We start from the raw sequence: 18879 nt of genomic DNA on the forward strand, positions 1-18879 counted from the left end.
AACAGAGAACTCAGTTTCCCCTCTTGTATACTCTGGTGGTCTCAAAGTCAAACGTTCATCACGCTCAAAATGTAGACTCTCACAAGAACCAACACAGACACAATTTACCTTTATCCCACCAGGAACTAAGTCCTACTTCTTTGAATCTCACTCCCTTTTTCGAAGGTTATTCAGGAGAAGGAATGATGAAGCAAGGGGCTCATTCTTCTTCTTCTTCTTCTTCTTCTTCTTCTTCTTCTTCTTCTTCTTCTTCTTCTTCTTCTTCTTCTTCCTTCTTCTTCTTCCTTCTTCTTCTTCTTCTTCTTCTTCTTCTTCTTCTTCTTCTTCTTCTTCTTCTTCTTCTTCTCCTTCTCCTTCTCCTTCTCCTTCTCCTTCTCCTTCTCCTTCTCCTTCTCCTTCTCCTTCTCCTTCTCCTTCTCCTTCTCCTTCTCCTTCTCCTTCTTCTTCTTCTTTTGGTTTTTCAAGACAGGGTTTCTCTGTGTAGCTCTGGCTGTCCTGGAACTCACTCTGAAGACCAGGCTGGACTCAAACTCAGAAATCTGCCCACCTCTGCCTCCCAAGTGCTGGGATTAAAGGCATGCACCACCACCACCCGGTGGGGCTCATTCTTTTATTGCTGGTAGAAATAAACGTATACTACTGCTTTGTAAATGAATTCTGCAGTTTCTCAGGAAACTGGAAATAGTTCTATCTCAAGACCCCAATATACCACTCCAGAGCATGTACCCAAAAGATGCTCCAACATCCCACAAAGACACATACTAAGAACGATGTTCACGCCGGGCAGTCGTGGCACACGCCTTTAATCCCAGAATTTGGGAGGCAGAGGTGGGCAGATTTCTGAGTTTGAGTCCAGCCTATTCTACAGAATGAGTTCCAGGACAGTCAGGACTACACAGAGAAACCCTGTCTTGAAAAAACAACAACAACAAAAAAGAACTATGTTCATAGTAGCTTTATCCGTAATAGGCAGAAACTAGAAAAAAAAAAAAAAAACCTAGATGTCCCTCAACTGAAGAATGGATGGAGAAAATGTAGTACATCTTTACAATGGAATGCTACCCAGCTATAAAAAACAAAGATATCATGAATTTTACAGGCAAATGAATGGAATTTGAGAACATCATCCGGAGTAAAGTTAACCCAGTTCCAAATGGACAAACATATTATGTACTCATTCACAGTCCATAAAATACAGGTATCACATTACACTCCACAAAGCCAAAGAAGCTAAACAAGAAGGCCCAAGCAAGACAATTTAAATCACACTTAGAAGGGAGAAAAAAAAACATCATAGGAGGAACATGGAGAGAGGGAACTGAGAGGGAGGAAGGATACAGAGAGGAATAGGGGTTCAGAATAAGGTATGATGAAAGACAGGAGAGATGGCCAGATGACCATGAAAATGAATGAAAATCTGCAGCTGTCCAAGGTGAGGATACCAGGGGCTTCTCCAGGATGACATAAAGGCCAGGAAACAAAGGAGGCACACAGGAAGCAATGGGGGTTACCTTAGCTGTGACCCACCACATTGGGGACATGGAACCTGAAAAGGCCACCTCCTGTAGCCACACTAGAATCCAAGTGTAGCAATAAACACACCAACTCAACCACAAAACATTCAACTCAAAAATTATCCGGTGTACAAGAAATGCAGGGACAGGGAAATACAGAGACTGAGGGAATGGCCAACAAATAATCAGTCCAATTTGAGACCTGTCCCAAGGGCAAGCACCAAGCCCTGACACTATTAAAATGATACTGTTATGCGTGCAGACAGGAGCAAGTTGTTCTCTGAGAGGCTCTCCTCAGCAGCTGATCCATACAGATACAGACACCCACAGCCAAACAGTGGATAAAGCTTGGGGACTCTTATGGAAGAATAGAAGGAAGGATTGAGGACACTGAAGGGAATAGAAACTCTACAGGAAGACCAACAGAGACAGCTGACCTGAACCCTAGGAGCTCTCAGAGTCTGAACTATCAACCAAAGAACATACATGGGCTGGACCTAAGCCTCCAAGCATGCACACATCTAGTAGATGTGCATTTGGTCTTAATGTGGGTCCCAAACAACTGGAGCAGGAGCTATTCCAAAAGCTATTGTCTGCCTGTGGGATGTGTTATTCTAGTTGAGCAGCCTTGTCTGTCTTCAATGGGAGGGGAAGCACTGAACCTTGAAGTGCCAGGGTTGGTACATACCCAGGGAGGTCCTACTCACTCAGAGAAGAAGGAGGGACTTATTGGGGGAAGAATAGTGGGAGTGGGTGACTGGGAAAGGGGAGTTAGCAGGACATAAACAATAAAATTAAATTCTAAAAACAAATGAAATGAACAATGAAATGAGAACTCGAGAGACAGCTCAGTGGTTAAGAGCACTGACTGTTCTTCTAGAAGTCCTGAATTTAATTCCCAGCAACCACATCGTGGCTCACAACCATCTGTAATGGGATCTGATGCCCTCTTCTGGTGTGTCTGAAGACAGCTACAATGTACTTGATAGAACAAATAAATAAATAAAACAAATGAATAAATCTTTTTTTTTTTTTAAAAAAAAAAAAAAGAATGAAACAACAAAAAAGAGAAAGAAACAAGCTGGCACTTCTTCAGAAAGACATCCACAAAGTTCTCTCTTACTTCTTAGTGTACTCCACCCTGCAATATAAATTGGACTTTATCCCTATGCCTGTGGGAAGAAGCCATGAGCTCATATGTGTCTGTGTGCCACCTGAGCAGTCCCGCAGACCTGGATGTTCTGTCCCAGATGGGCTCAGAATGACTGAGGATTTTCCAGTGGCCTTCCCCTCAAAGCTGTTGTCCTGCCCCTTGGCCCCATTCTCACTAAGACAGTATCACATGTGACCCACCTTGCCTGAGCCTCCCTGTCCTGTGCCAGCTGACACCTGACCCCATTGCATATACCTAACAACCTAAACAACCATGCTCATCTCAAATCCAAATGTCAACATTTGCTTTTATTTTCATTTTTCTGTATCTCAGCCAAATTGTGACTAGTTTTAATCCAGAGAATATAAAGAAATGTTTAGCATGCCATCTTGTGATGCTGTTATCCTTGGATATTAGCTGAGGATGGACTAGGTTCCTTTGGAGTCACTGAATCATCACATTTGGATTCCATGGCAGGACACTCAAACCAGCAAGTGCCTGCAGCCTGGATTCACTGTAGAGGGCTGTTCTCTGCAGTGTCTAGTCTGAGACTCCTAAGATTGTTAAGGACCATTAGAGTCACATGTCCCTTAATTAGTCACTGTCTTTCTGTCCTAGGGAGTGAGGTATAAAATTTCTCAACCCTCACCATGCTGGTCCATATAGAATCCTAGATGGTCCATGGAACTGATCAATCAAATGTGCACCACTAAGTGACAGATATTAGGGATGTGGAAAACTCAGGAACACCTTGATCACCCATTCTTAAAGGAAGTCATCCCCTGACTTTCTCTGCACACAAGAACCATCTAGGACCCCATGTGGATGAACAGGGTAGGGATATAGTACTCTGGTCCTTCATTCCTTGGAATTAGAGATATGTTATTGTTAGGGAACCTATGACTCAAATGGTGTTTAAAAGCCTTAAGGATCCCAGACTAGGCATTGCAGCCTTCAGTCATCTACAGTGACTGTAGATGAAGAAGCCCATCTTCATCCAATATCCAGGGATGACAGTAGCCCAAGTTGCTACATAGGACATTCCTTTTGTCTCTCCAGATTAAAACTATTAACAATTTGAGTGAGTGAGATACTGAAATAAAATAAAAGCAAATGTTGACATTAGATGTTGGGGTGAACATGAAAGCATGGTTGTTTAGGCTTGTAAGGTGAAGGCAGTGGGACCTGGTGTTCAATGTTAGCTGGGGCAGAATAAAGAGATCTAGGCAAGAGTGCATCATATGTGATATTGTCTTTGTGAGAATGGAGTCAAAGAGCAGGACAGCAACTTCTGGAGGAAGGATACTAGAGAATCTTGGCCTTTAAGAGCCCGTCTGAGAGAGGGCTTCTTGGTATGCAGGACTGCTTGAGAAGCATGCAGTAATAGCTGGAGGTGTCTTTCTTCCTATTCCCACAGTCATGGTAAGAGGATCCAATCTGTATTATAGAGCACAGAATGCTAAATAGTAAATGACAACTTTGTGGCTATCTCTCTAAAGAAGTACCCTTTTGTATTTTTGTTTGTTTGGTTTTATTTGGTTGGTTGGTTGGTTGGGTTTTGGGTTTTGGTTTTTTGTTTTTGAAAAATAGAGACTATGCATATAGCTCATGCTGTCCTGGAATTCCATATGTAGTCCAGGACAGCCTATAATACCTGGAGATCTACCTACTGTACCTGATGCATGCTGAAATTAAAGGTGTATTGCCACACCTGGAAGAAAAGTTATGCCTAGCAAGCCAGAAGCCCTGCATATTGATAACAGCACTATGACATAGTGATCTAAGAAAAGCATGGAAAGAAAGATCCCATGGGGGAAGTGAAACCAGTGTCTGGAGTATTGAAGAAAAACAATCTGCATCCTGCTGGCTCCTCTATGTTCTGAGAGAACATTAAGTATGGGAACTAAAGGAGCTGATAGGGAAAAGTGCATGAAAATGTCGAGGTGTAGCTAGGTATGAGCGATTCTCCTGCTTCATATTTTTTTACCAGTCTCTACAGGCTCCTGGCAAACATCTGGCTAAACTATTATCTCCACAGAATTTCAGACCTACACTATGTAATTTCAAAAGACAAAAACAAAGAAATCAAAAAGCTAAATGATTATTCAGTGCTGGAGAGTTTCCAGTAGTTAGGAGCTCTGACTATTCTCCCAAAGGATCCCCAGCCACCATATTCATATGGTTGCTCACAACCACACAAATTTACAACTCTAGCCCCAGGGACCAGAGATGAAAACACTCAACCTCATAAAGCAAAATAAAAATTATGAATCTTTTAAAGGTAAATCAGTATCACCAGTAAAAGCTTATTCTTTTCTATTTTGTTAAGGTCGATTTTAGTTTTAACTTATGTACCTGTGTGTATCTGAATGGAAGGTGTGCCCATGAATGCAGTTGGCAGCAGAGACCAGAAGAGGAGATCGGTTCCCCTTGAGATGCAGTTATGGTTGTTGTGAGTCATCAACCTCGGTGTTGGGAACTGAACTTGAATCCTCTGAGCAGTGAGTAACCTTACCTACTCTCCAGCCCCAGGGTTTCCTTATTAAAAGTTCGATACCATCAAATAGAAAATGCTTGAATGATGTAGTAATAATAGGGTCATCTGGTTTTCCCAGGTGAGAAAAATCAGGATTGGATGTGCTAGCTCATGCCTGTAATACCAGCATTTTGGAAGCTAAAAGCAGAATAATCAGGAATCCCAGGCCAATTTCAGCTGCATAAGGATTCTGAAGACAGCCTGAATATATGATATCTTATTGCATGAAATAAACAAAACAATTATTTAGGACTGTTTGTATCTCCCTTGTTAGAATACTTAGCTAGCACCAGGCAGTGGTGGCGCACACCTTTCATCCCAGCACTTGGGAGACAGAGGCAGGCTGATCTCTGAGTTCGAGGCCAGCCTGGTCTACAGTGTGAATTCCAGGACAGCCAGGACTACACAGAGAAACCCTGACTCAGGAAAAAAAATACTTAGCTAGCACTCAAGGAGCCATGGGTCTGATTTGCTGCAAGAAGCACTGAAGCACTGTATACATTGAGTGTGGTGGCCCTCAGCTAAAATTCTAATATTCAGGACCCGAAGGCAGGAGGTTCAGAAGTTCATGATCTTCCTTAGCAGCACAGTGAGTTTGAGATCAGCCTAGGAATCACCAGACACAGGCTCAAACCAGGGGAAACAGTTGGCCCTAGAGAGAGGGCTGAGTGATTAAGAGCACTGGCAGCTCTTGCAAAAGACCCAGATTCAGTGCCAGCACCTCAATGGTGGCTCATAACCATCTGTAACTCCATTCAGTTACAGGGTTATCTGGCCCTGTGCTCTGCACTCTTTCTGGCTCTGCAGACGTGTGGTACACTGACTGAAGGCAAACACATGTAGTTAAAATAAATACATAAAAAAGAAAAATTAAGTATTTCATAATACTTTGTTTTATAATCATAACAGTATAATTATATGACAATAATAATATGCACAATAAATATAATGTAACAATGCTATGATACTACATAATAAAAGAGGTGCTGACCTGTAGAAAGTGATGCCCATCCAAACCTCTCAATAAACGTTCGCTGCACCAAAAAGAAAAAAAAGAAAAATTGATGTCTATTAGCTCAGGCTGTCCTCAATCTTGTGTGTAGCTGAAGATGACTTTGAACAGACCTGTGTGGCATGTTCCCACCTCGGCCTTCTCAAACTGCCACAGCTGATGACTGACAGAACATCAGGCTCAGCCTTGAACTCCAGAACACATTCATAGTTGTGGGAATATTTGTCGCGGCCTGTACTGCCCGGCTTTGTGGGCCAAAATGTTGCTGCCTGCTCCGCTCCATGCTTGGCGGCCACTGTGTCTTGGCCCAAGCTGCCGCTCCGGTCCGAGGGTCAGGGTCGAGAGAGAGAGAGAGAGAGAGAGAGAGAGAGAGAGAGAGAGAGAGGATAAAGGGGAAGAGACATGAAGAATGGAGACAAGACAGAAAATCTGATCAAGTCTCCTTTATTGAAGGGAATTCTGAGGTATTTATAGGCTTTTGCCACGTGCCTTGTAGGCGCCTGGATACCACGTGCCTTGCAGGTGTTGATATGACGTAATCCTTACAGGCGTCTATAGCGTGGACAACACGTGCACCGCAATGCCTTTCAGGTGTGGACAGCACGTGCGCCTTACAAGCATGTATGGCATAGATAGCACGTGGACAGCACGTGAACTGCAATGCCTTGCAGGTGTGACTACCACGTGTGCCTTGCAGCTGGGGGCAGTAAACAGCAAAACAAGCTATGTGGGATAAACAATATACTTATCAGAGTGTGCTTCAGCTGTTATAGGCTTTTGAAAACCAAGTCTTTCATCAGGGTATATGGTTCCAGATGGCTGCAAAGTTGATCTAGCCGCTTTCTGCTAAAAGTCAGCTCCCAACAAATATTAACTCCCGGTTTATTTTTTTCTAAAGTTTTCTCTATAACAGGTCCAGATTAAGCCCTGACTTAATTCGTACTCTGAACAATGTGCGTCACTTATGAATATAATTCAGCCAGCTGTGCTGGATCAAAACCGTAATCTTCTCAAGAAAGGAAGAGGCAGGAGGATTGCTGAGAGTCCAATCACAGAAGTAAATTACAAACCAAGTATATAAAAATAAGCAAATAATTGAATGAATTTTTAAAAAGTTAATGAATCAGTGTTGTGACAAGAATTCAACCATGGACTTCTGATATTCATCCCAGAGTCAGGATTTTGTTTGTTCATTTTTTTTTTCTTTCTTCCAGGGAGCTTTGGTTGAGTGACTACTGAGATGTAAAATTACATATAAAATTAAATTTAATTTAAAAATTACATATAAAATTAAATGAGTGGAACAAAGCCATCCAATAAGATCACAGCCTTTTTTAGTGGTGGAGCTGATAAGGGGCAAGAGAATAAAGGTCTGTGCAAGTACCATTGAAGCCAGAGAAGACACTCGGATCCCTTGAGCCTGTTCCTGTGTCCTACTCAGGTAAGTCATTTGCCTAGGCTAGGGCACCCTTACTGGTTCAGAGACACTTTAGATATAAAACAGCACAGGGCATCCTGGAGTCTGTCTCTTCACATGGACATTGGGCTCCATTCAAAATTCAGGCCTACTTTCATCTCCAACATCCTCTACTTCTCTGGTTAAGTTTCAAGTGTTGAGACAGGGCCTCACAGTGCTGTCCAGGCTCTCTTAGATCTGGCCAGGTAGCTGCCCTGGATTGGGAATCAAAGTCCTCTTGTCTCAGCTCCCTGAGTGCTGAGTTGACCTGCATGTTCTCCATATTGTGACTCATATCAAATGATTGTCTTATGTTTGGTTAGTTTTTAAGACAATGCCTCACTCTGTAGACCATAAACTTTGAATTCCCAGCAGTTCTGCTTCAGCCTCCCAACACCTGGAATTTCTGTTAGGAGATAGTCAGTGTCTTGAATTATGATTTGCCTTGGGACAGTTTTGTTAGAAGGGTCCACAAGACACAGTGATTTGTGGGACTGTGACTGTAGAAATGCAGCTGGCTTCAGCCTGGTCAATTGACAAGTTCACTATTCAAAACAGACATAAAACGATGCCAGGTGGGCTGCTCACATACTGCTAGAATCCTGTCACTAGGGATGTTAGGGAATCCAATCCCCTGTTCCAGGATAGCCTGGGCCACATAAAGTAACCTTTCCATATAAAATGAAAGGAATGGATTGAGTTGAATGAGATTCTGGTTGATTACTTGCCTAGAATGGGCTAGGATCAGGACCCTGCAGCAAACAACCTCAATTAGAAACAAAGGGACTCATTGATCCATATTACTCTTGCTTGGTTTTGTTGTTTTCAAAGCTCTTTAACTAGACTGACCTGGAACTCAAAGTAAAGGCTAGATAGACTACATGGAATCCTCCTGGCTCTGCCTCGAAAGTGTTGAAATTTAAGGTTCTTGCTGACTAGCTCGATATCCATTCAGTATTTGAAAGGAAATGTTTGAATAAAGAACAGGCTGAGCAATAAGGTGGCATCATATTGGCTAGTGTCCAATTCTAGGCACATCTTAAGAGTGAGTTTGCCGGGCGGTGATGGCGCACGCCTTTAATCCCAGCACTTGGGAGGCAGAGGCAGGCGGATTTCTGAGTTCGAGGCCAGCCTGGTCTACAGTGTGAGTTCCAGGACAGCCAGGGCTACACAGAGAAACCCTGTCTTGAAAAACCAAAAAAAAAAAAAAGAGTGAGTTTGAGTCCAGCCTGGACTACATAGCCAGCTGTGGGCTACATAGTGAAACTCTGTATAAGTAGAAACAAGCTGCTAAAAGATAGACAGGACCCCCACTACATACATGCAGTATGCTCTATGCTCCAAAGTGGTATGACATAGCTAGGCTCCCCAAGCTTGGCTCTAAAACTTTGGAAATAAAAAGTAAGCTGAATGTGGTAGTGAATTCTTTTACTCCTAGCACTTGGGAAGGCAGAAACAGGTAGATCTCTAACTTCAATGGCAGCCTGGTCGACAAGTCAGCTCCTGGACAACCAGGGCTGTTACCCAGAGACAGTCTTGAAAAATGATGAAAAGAAAGAGGGAGACAGACAGACAGATAAGCAATTTGCCCATTTCATAAATTCTTCCCTGTCTTTGCCAGACAAGATCAATTTATTGAAAGAAGAATATGGGTTAATTCAGTATGTAGCTTATTTCCATCTTCTCTGAAAGGTGGTTAATATTGTTTCTGCTATAAGGAATGAGGCTCTGTTTTTTTTCCTGGATGCTGCTTTCCAAAATTAGATGGGGATTAGAGTTTGGAACTGGGTGGGACAATGGTGAACAAATGATTGAGAGAGGCTCCACATGCTGCCCATATGGGGAGTTTGCTTTTGAGACCACCAAATAGTGAGTGAAATAAAATTCAAGTCTTCATCATGGCCACCGTGGAGACAGATGCTTACTGTGAGGAGGTAAAAGCCTTGTGGTTTTTTTGTTTTGTTTTGTTTTGTTTTGTTTTTTAGGTTTTTCAAGACAGGGTTTCTCTGTGTAGCACTTCCTGTCCTGGAACTCACTCTGTAGACCAGGCTGGCCTCAAACTCAGAAATCAGCCTGCTTCTGCCTCCCAAGTGCTGGGATTAAAGGCATGTGCCACCACTGCTGGGAGTTAAAAGCCTCCTAAGAAAAAGCCTGAAAATACATTCTCTCCTAAATTTTTCCCAAGGATTATCTCCCTATACTTTGGACTTTGAAGACCCACCCATACTCCTGCAGCTGGCTGCACAGAGCATTGTGAGGAAGAAGGTGCTGACCATCTCTATCCTGTAGGACCTAAGAAGGAAGCTCTTACCACCACTGTTCAAGGAGGCTGACACTCAGAGAAAAGCAAAGACAATTAAGATCCTGGTGGAATACTGGCCCTACCTTGGCCTTCTTGTTGGGTTGCTGATAAGACCAACTTCCAAGCTATACTGAATGGAGTTGGCCCATGGCTGAAACAGAAGTAAGCCCCAGGTAAGCCAAATACCAGGTAGGGAAATCTGGACTTAGAAGAATGAGGTAAAAGGTAGATCAGAGGCTTTGGGTGGTATCTTAGAGGCCTACAGGAGCCTGGAAAACTTTTGAGTCCTTGTAGCAAATTAAATATTAGATACAGGTTGGTGCAGATGTCCCTGTGTCTCCACCAGGTAATAGAAATAGGAGCTGACATGCCAGGAGGTGGTGGCACATACCTTTAGTCTTAGCACTTGGGAGACAGAGGCAAGTATATCTCTGAATTTGAGGCCAGCCTAGTCTATAGAGCTATAGAGGCAGGGATACACACAGAGAAATCCTGTCTTAAAAACAAACATAAAGAAATAGAAGCTGGCAGAAATCCAAGGCAACTGAGTGGAGAGAAACGAGACTGGTCTCCAGATGCAGCTCATGCACAGTGCCCTTGCTTGGCAAGCTAGAGGTGGTTCTATTGGAGACCCAGCACCGAAGATCATGAGTATATAGAAGACAGCAAGACAGCAGAACAGGGGACAAATAGCATCAGAGATGATGAAAAAAGTGTAGTGTCTCAATTTCTCTTCAGACCCATCTCCTGTTTTATTCATAGAATGGGGAAGCTTCAGGTAGTTCCCTTGAAGAATTGATACCATGACTCCTGAGATTTTCAGGCCAGTGGAGACCAATGGGTAGAAACTATGCTTGAGAACCCATGAAGGAGGCAGTATATGAAAGTGTTTAGTGACCTTTCCTTTAAATCTTCTCAGCGTGAAGATAAACACCAAACACATTTGTTGCAGTGGGCAAAGGACAGAGAGGGTTTCCTGCATCTGTGCTCTGAGAAGTTGATTGGATCATTAGAAGTAGCCAAGGAAAATAGCAGTAGTCCAAACTCCCTAATGTCTCCTTAACACCATCTTCCTTGTGCCATGAGAGCTAAGTGGTGGAAGAAGAGAATGAACAGGCTGAAGCACAAGAGCAGAAAGATGAGGCAGAGGTCCGAGTAAAACCAGCTTGTGCACCCACAAAATCTGCAGGAACAGAAGTGAGGGATGAAGGCCGGGACACTGGAACAAGTTGTTGGACTATAGGCTGCTATTGGTAAAAATTCTCAGTAGACCTGGAATGTCACCACCTCACTGAGATCACCTGCGAAAATGACTGCCTTTCTTACAAACAAAATAGTCCTGCTGGCCCTCTATCCCGGACTTCTGGCATTCTGGACTAGTGCTGTTATCTCTTGAGGCCAAGTGTAACTCATGTAAAATAAATCTTCTTGCTGTCAGCTGAAGAATCAAACAAAGGTGCCCAAGGTTAGGAAGGTGATAAAAATTGTACAACCAGAGTTCATCAAGGAGTTGGAACTGAATACAGTGGGGAATCTGTCTGAATTGGCAAAACTTGTTCCTTGCCATCAGCAACATAAAAAAATCTTCACAAACTCATGCTAGTACAGTATGCATCTTTGGAAGAAGTACTTACACACCCTTGGAGGAGAGGAATGTCACTGAGATGATTTCTCTGTTCCCAAAACACAGCTATTTTCCAGCATCTCACTATTGTTGCGGTAAATCTTTTGCCCACAGGGAGTCCATAGACTAAAGACACAAGTCAATAAATATCAAATGAATGCTGCATGCCTAGATTGGGCAGATTTACCATTAAAATACACTATTTCCCCGGCTATGAGAGCTCTTAACAACTTGCGGTTTCCTAGGTCAAGGCCTTCTTCGTCTTCTCATCCTCCACCAACTGCCCTCTGCTTCGACCAACTGCCAACTCTGCTGCCTCTCCCTCCTCTCCTTTTTTCCTGCCTCTGTCTCCTCCCACTCCTCTTCTACTGCCCAATCACTGGCTGTAGCCTTTATTTAACAAATTTGATTGGACAGAAGGTTTACAAGATTCACTCCTCCTTCGCAGCCCCTCCCAGGAGTGGAGTTACCATGACAACAAGAGGCTAGGGCTATCCACCACATTTCCCCCCTTTTGTCCAATAATAAAAATTTTTTTTTCTTTTCACATATTAATTGAACACTAACTATATTACCATGTTGTGATTGTTAAAGTACAAGATAAACCTAACACCCAGTCCATCATTTTTGTTAACTAAATAGAACCTTTGCCATCTCTCTCAATTAAAAAACTTAGTTCTGAACCTGGCTTATGTCCTGTCTTCAGAACGAATAGCATCTGAAAACCATCCTCTTAAAGTAAATAGCCTGGGTTGGCTGTGAGATTATAAATCTTCAACCCCATCAGAAATCCAGAATGACTCAGTTAAATAAAGATATGGGAAGCACAAAGCATGGCTTCTAAAACTCAACCAATTTAAATAGACCACTGAACATCTAGACAGTTCCTTATTTCAAAATGTTGGAGCATCTGGTCTTCAGCCTTCTGGCCCAGGATCATCTGACAGACCTAGTAATGCAGAATTACTAAGGACTGATTACTCTGTCTTGGCAGATATAATCAGTTGACTATTCTGCAAGTGTGTTTCTTTTTTTGCACACTATTTCGTCTGTAGATGAAAAGAGGCAATTCTTGCCTAGTGGCTGTCATACCACAACTGGTGTAACTCCAAAGATGCTCAATTTCTTCTTAGAATCCAAGACTGGGAAGCTGTCAGGATCAGATAGGTCTCCAATAAAATAAATGTTTATATAAGAATGTTTGTAATGTCAATTCTATGGATTTCTAACGTTTTTGAAAATCAACTATGTAAGGCAATCTGAACAGTTGTCTGTTAATTCCTTTCCACTAATTTTTTTTTTAATTAAAAAGGACTGGGTCTAAGCCTTGTATTTCTAAATAAGATATATAGGTACAATGCCTACATGAGAGTAATATATTAATATAAATTCCATATCAATGTAAGAGATTATAATTTCAACCTTGTAATTATTATAAAGATTTCTTACCAATGTAATATATACTTATTTTTTTTTAAACTGGGTCTAAGCTTTGTATTTCTGTATGAGTTATACAGGCACAATGCCTATATAAGAGTAAAATATTAATCCCACTTAATTCCTGAGATTTAGCTCTCTAATTCCCTTCCTGTCTGAAGCTACATTTGTAAAGTATTCCTTAAATTACAACACATGTATAATTTACAAAGTAACCAGAACCATCCACCCCAACATAAGGAACTGGGGAGATGATCTCCTTTTGTCTGCTTCCAGCTGAATTGGGGCGAAGAATTCCCATCTGGGGGCCCAAAGGGAAACAGGAAAATTGGCTTAGTCAAAGGAGAGCTAGCTGGCATCCTTTGCCTTGAAGTCACTGTGTACTGAGAAAGTTCATAGCAAAGCTGACGCCATAACTGTTACAGTCAGAAAGGCTGGACAGGCAAGCTAGATGTTCTGGAAAAGTTCTGGAAGCAAGTCCTTAAAAGAAGTGGCTTCGATGCAGTTGCAGTAGAATCAAGCATGAAGCTGGAATAGGAGGTCCTAGAGACTCAGAATCCCTGAGTATAAATCATGCTAGGGCTGAGTTTCTCTTCTTTCATCCTGTAACATATAAAACTTAAAAGCAACAGGTAGTTTTATAAAAACATTCACGTGGAACATGTAGGGCACACAGCTTTGTCAATGAAGATCAATAAAGAAAGGCCACTGCCCTCTTCAGGTTAGTTTGATTACTTAATCAAACTATATATAACTTATATACATGCCCTCATAAAGGATGGCATGTATTAGGTCATGAGAAATTATTACCCAATTAAATGTTCTTGGCTTTGTATTGACATTTTAGTCCCAGCCAGTTAAGTCCATATAAGAGACATAACACCATATATACATCACCCATTTGGTTGGTTGAGTTAGTCTCCCTTTTCTTCTGTGTCGACTAGTGCTTCAGGGGGTCTCCCTTTGTCATTTCTGATCTTTATCATTTTGGAAGGAACCCACAGCTTTTCTTTTCCTGTGGAAACATAAACATAACCACTCCCCCAGCGTAATACATTTCCCACTTTCCATTCTGACATCATACTAACCTTAATATAAACAGATTGATTTAGTTCAGAAGTTTTTTCCACAGTCCAATGTCTCTCAGCAGCTGTGGAGTTTTGTTCATTAGCATTTAAAAAATTTAGAGTTAATAAAGCACTATGTAATCTATCTTTGGGGGTTCTTATTGATCCCTTTTGCCTATTAAGCATCTCCTTTAGAGTTCGATTGGATCTCTCCACAACTGCTTGTCCCGTAGGATTATGTGATATGCCTGTAACATGTTTTATATTATAATATGTAAAAAACTTCTCCATCTTATTAGAGGTATATGCTGGACCATTGTCTGTTTTAATTTGTGTGGGTATTCCCATAATGGCTATGACTTCTAACAAATGTGTAATTACAGAATCAGCCTTTTCTGATGCTAATGCAGTTGCCCATTGAAATCCTGAATATGTGTCTATAGTATGGTGCACATATTTCAGTTTGCCAAACTCTGTAAAATGAAAGACATCCATTTACCACCATGTTTTTTCCTAGGGGAGGTTTTATAATCTCATGATTGATTCATGAGACCCTATTCAAAGTCCTATATGGAATCATTTGGAGATGTTACTCAGAGGCAAACAAAGCTTGCTGCTCTTCCTGAGGAGCAGGGTTGATTCCCAGTACCCACAACCACCTGTATCTCCAATTTCAGGTGAATGACATTTTCCTCTAGTCTCTGTGAGCCCTTGTGTCACTTGCACATGAAACACAAAATCTCACACACTTAATTAGGGACAAATTGAGAGAAATATTAAAATATTTTAAAAATGAAAGTGAATACATCAAAATTTCTCCATACATTCAATAATCCCATTGGGATCACTTGTGCAAAATACAAAAATCTAACAGTAGATCAGCTGGTGATGGACCTGTATAGTCTTTAGGACAGATGCTGCAGAATTATGTTTGTTTGTGCTTGATTCATTTGGTTCCGTCTCAGTGATGAAAATGTGCTTTGCATGAAGATTTTATGGAGTCTAGCCATGCCCTCCATGAGGAAAGATAACTTTTAGAGCATTTAGAATGTAGGAAACAATTTTTACTCTTGAGAAATGGAAGGATATATACAGACATCTCTTCCCAGTCTCTGTCATATTTTTTATATTTCAGTAGACAAAAGTTCCACAGCCGTGTTTTCTTGCTCTCTCTCTCTTATTTTGTTATCATTACTTCTCTGTCTGTGACTCTGTCTTCTTTCTCTGTCTCTCTCTGTCACTCTGTGTCTCTCTCACATGATATTCACTCACTGGTAATTGAATATTAGCCCAGAAGCTTGCAATACCCAAGATTCAACTCATAGACCACATGAAGCTCATGAAGAAGGAAGACCAAGTGTGGGTGCTTCAGTGTTGGGAGCCGACTTTAGTAGAAAGCGGCTAGATCAACTTTGCAGCCATCTGGAACCATATACCCTAATGAAAGACTTGGTTTTCAAAAGCCTATAACAGCTGAAGCACACTCTGATAAATATATTGTTTATCCCACATAGCTTGTTTTGCTGTTTAGTGACCTCAGCTGTAAGGTGCACGTGGTAAAATGTTTTCACCTGTGTTCTCCTGCTTGTGTATTGTATATAAATACCTCAGAATTCCCTTCAATAAGAGAGACTTGAGAAAGAGAGACTCAATAGAAGAGACTGGAGAGAGAGACTTGGAAAGAGACTTGATCACACCCTGTCTTGTCTCCATTCTTCGTGTCTCTTGCCTCAGCAGCCTCACTCTCTCTCTTGACCAGAGCACTTAGCCCCAAAAATGTTGAGGCAAAGCATTGAGGTAGAGTAAAGGCCACAACACTTCAGTCCTTTTTAGAAAGAGTAACAAAATACTCAAGGGAGCAAAGGGTCAGAAACTGAAGGAGGGTTCCTCTTTCTCCACATTCTCGCCAGCATCTACTATTAACTGAGTTTTTGATCTTACCTATTCTGACTGGTATGAGGTGGTATCTCAGTTTTATTTTGATTTGCATTTCCCTGGTGACTAAGGATGTTGAGCATTTCTTAAGGTGCTTCTTGGCCATTTGAATATCCTCAGTTGAGAATTCTTTGTTTAGCTCTATAGCCCATTTTTTTTTTGGTTTTTCAAGACAGGGTTTCTCTGTGTAGTCCTGGCTGTCCTGAAACTCACTCTGGCCTTGAGACCAGGCTGCCCTCAAACTCATAAATCTGCCTGCCTCTGCCTCCCAAGTGCTGGAATTAAAGGCATGCACCATCACTGCCTGGTCTGTACACCATTTTTAATAGGGTTATTTGGTTGTCTGGAACACTTCTCCATTGTTGGTGGGATTGCAAGCTGGTACAATCACTCTGGAAATTAATCTGGCGGTTCCTCAGAAAATTGGACATAGCATTACCTGAGGATCGATCTATACCACTCCTGGGCATATACCCAGAAGATGCTCCAACATATAACAAGGACATATGCTCCACTATGTTCAAAGCAGCCTTATTTATAATAGACAGAAGCTGAAAAGAACTGGGATGTCTGTCCTTCAACAGAGGATTGGATAAAAAAAATGTGGTACATCTACACAATGGAGTATTACTCAGCTATTAAAAATAATGAATTTGAGAAATTTTAGGTAAATGGATGGAACAAGAAAATATCATCCTGAGTGAGTTAACCCAATAACAAAAGAACACACAGGGTATTTACTCACTGATATGCAGATGTTAGCCCTTCAGGCTTTCCTCCAGGTATGCACTCTGCAAAAAAACTAAAGTTATCCATCAACACAACCTGCTTAGCATCCTTGACATCATAGCAGCAGCACAGCATATGGATCCTGGATGTGTTACATCCTTTCCCTTGACTGCTTAAAAACTGTTCCACTTTTCATTCTTACTTCTACCTAATAAAAGTGGCAGAGCTAATATGGAAACAGAACATGGGACAGAAACTGAAGGAGGAGCCATCTGGAGACCATTCCACCTGGGTATCTATCCCATGTACCTTCACCTAAGCTAGACACTGATGTGGATGGCTGGAAGTGCATGCTATCAAGAACAGGTATAGCTGTCTCCTTAGAGGTCTGCCAGAGTCTGACATATTCAGAGGCAGATGCTGACAGCTAAACAATGAACTGATCAAGGGGATCCCAATGGAGGAGTTAGAAGGAGCTGGAGGAGGTAAAGGAGCTGAAAGAGTTTGCTGCCCAAAGAGGAGAGCAATAATACCAACCAACCAAAGCTCCCAGGGGCTAAATCACCAACCTGGGAGCACATAGGAAAGGACCCATGGTCTAGCTAAATATATAGGGGAGGATGGCCTTATCAGGCATAGGTGGGAGAGGAGATCCTTGGTCCCATGAAGGCTGGACTCTGAGTGTGGGTGTATTTGAGGATGGGGAGGTGGGAGTGGGGCACTGGGTGAGGGCACATCCTCACAGAAACAGGAGGAGGGGAGATGGGATAGAGGGTTCTTGGGTGGGGGGATGGGATAAAGGGATAACATCTGAAATGTAAATAAACTATCCCATAAGAAAAACAAAACAAAAATCGAAACAAAAACAAACAAACAAAACCTGAAGACAATATTAAATCATTTTCTCCAGTGATGGTCCATGTTTTCAAAGATGGCATAACAAACTGGAGCTGGATTGTGACTTATACCTTTTGATGCTTTTGTGACCACTTAAAGGGTATAAACCAAGAAAGCTGCATTGAATCATTAGCAGAATGTATCACAGATGTTCTTGTAAGGATGAAATAGTACTGGCTTGTCAAACTGTTGGGAGCCGACTTTTAGCAGAAAGTGGCTAGATTATCTTTGCAGCCATCTGGAACCATATACCCTGATAAGAGATTTGGTTTTCAATGGTCTACAACAGCTGAAGCACACTCTGATATCCCACATATTTTGTGTTACTGTTTACTGCCCCCAGCTGCAAGGCACACGTGGTAACCACGCCAGCAAGGCATGTGGTTCACGTGCTGTCCACGTGCTATACAGGCCATACATGTGTGCAAGGCGCACGTGGTATCCAAGCCTGCAAGGCACATGGTGCACGTGCTATCCACGCTATAGATGCCTCTAAGGTTTATGTCATATCAACACCTGCAAGGCACGTGGTATCCACTCGCCTACAAGGCACGTGGCAAAAGCATATAAATGCCTCAGAATTCTCTTCAGTAAAGGAGGCTTGAGAAGAGATTCAAAAAAGAGACTAGAGACTTGATTAAAAAAAGACATGAGAAAAGAGACTTGGTAAGAGACTTGATCACACCCTGTCTTGTCTCCATTCTTCGCATCTCCTGCCCCAAGAGCCCCACTCTCTCTCTTGACCAGAGCACTTAGCCCCAAAAGCGTTGAGGCAAAGCATTGAGGCGGAGCAGGCCGCAACACAGTGGCCCCCAAGCGAGTTTAAGACCACAACATCAAACAAAGGGGCTGGGATGGGTTTGTAGAGTTCTTCCACATGCAGGACCTAGAAGGCAGCATCAGAAATGTACTGCTGGCTTGTGCCTGTGTTCCTGGAATAGAGACTTTTCTGGCATACCTAATAAGATAGCCTTGTGAGTACAATAGAAGACTTTTAAAACTCCAGCCACCAAACTGCATGCTCCTGTGAAAATAAATGTATCTATGAATTTGAACTGGAAGCTGCCCAGGATTGTTACAATGTAGTTCTACATTGCAGAAAGAAAGTGGTTACAGGATTGTGACCAATGAAAAAAATACATGATAAAAGTGCTACCTCTTGAAAAGTCACAGTCTGAATGAAGCAATGTTCACTATAGTTTAAAACTTTGCCATGA

At 42.0% G+C, this 18879-nt stretch overlaps 1 pseudogene; it reads left to right on the forward strand.

Moving 5' to 3' along the window:
• The first annotated feature begins 8239 nt into the window (after positions 1 to 8239).
• LOC143442251 (preferentially expressed antigen in melanoma-like protein 7) lies at positions 8240 to 11727 on the forward strand (annotated as a pseudogene).
• The last annotated feature ends 7152 nt before the right edge of the window (positions 11728 to 18879 follow it).

The sequence above is a fragment of the Arvicanthis niloticus genome, chromosome 5, assembly GCF_011762505.2.
Source record: "Arvicanthis niloticus isolate mArvNil1 chromosome 5, mArvNil1.pat.X, whole genome shotgun sequence".
Lineage (NCBI taxonomy): Eukaryota > Metazoa > Chordata > Mammalia > Rodentia > Muridae > Arvicanthis > Arvicanthis niloticus.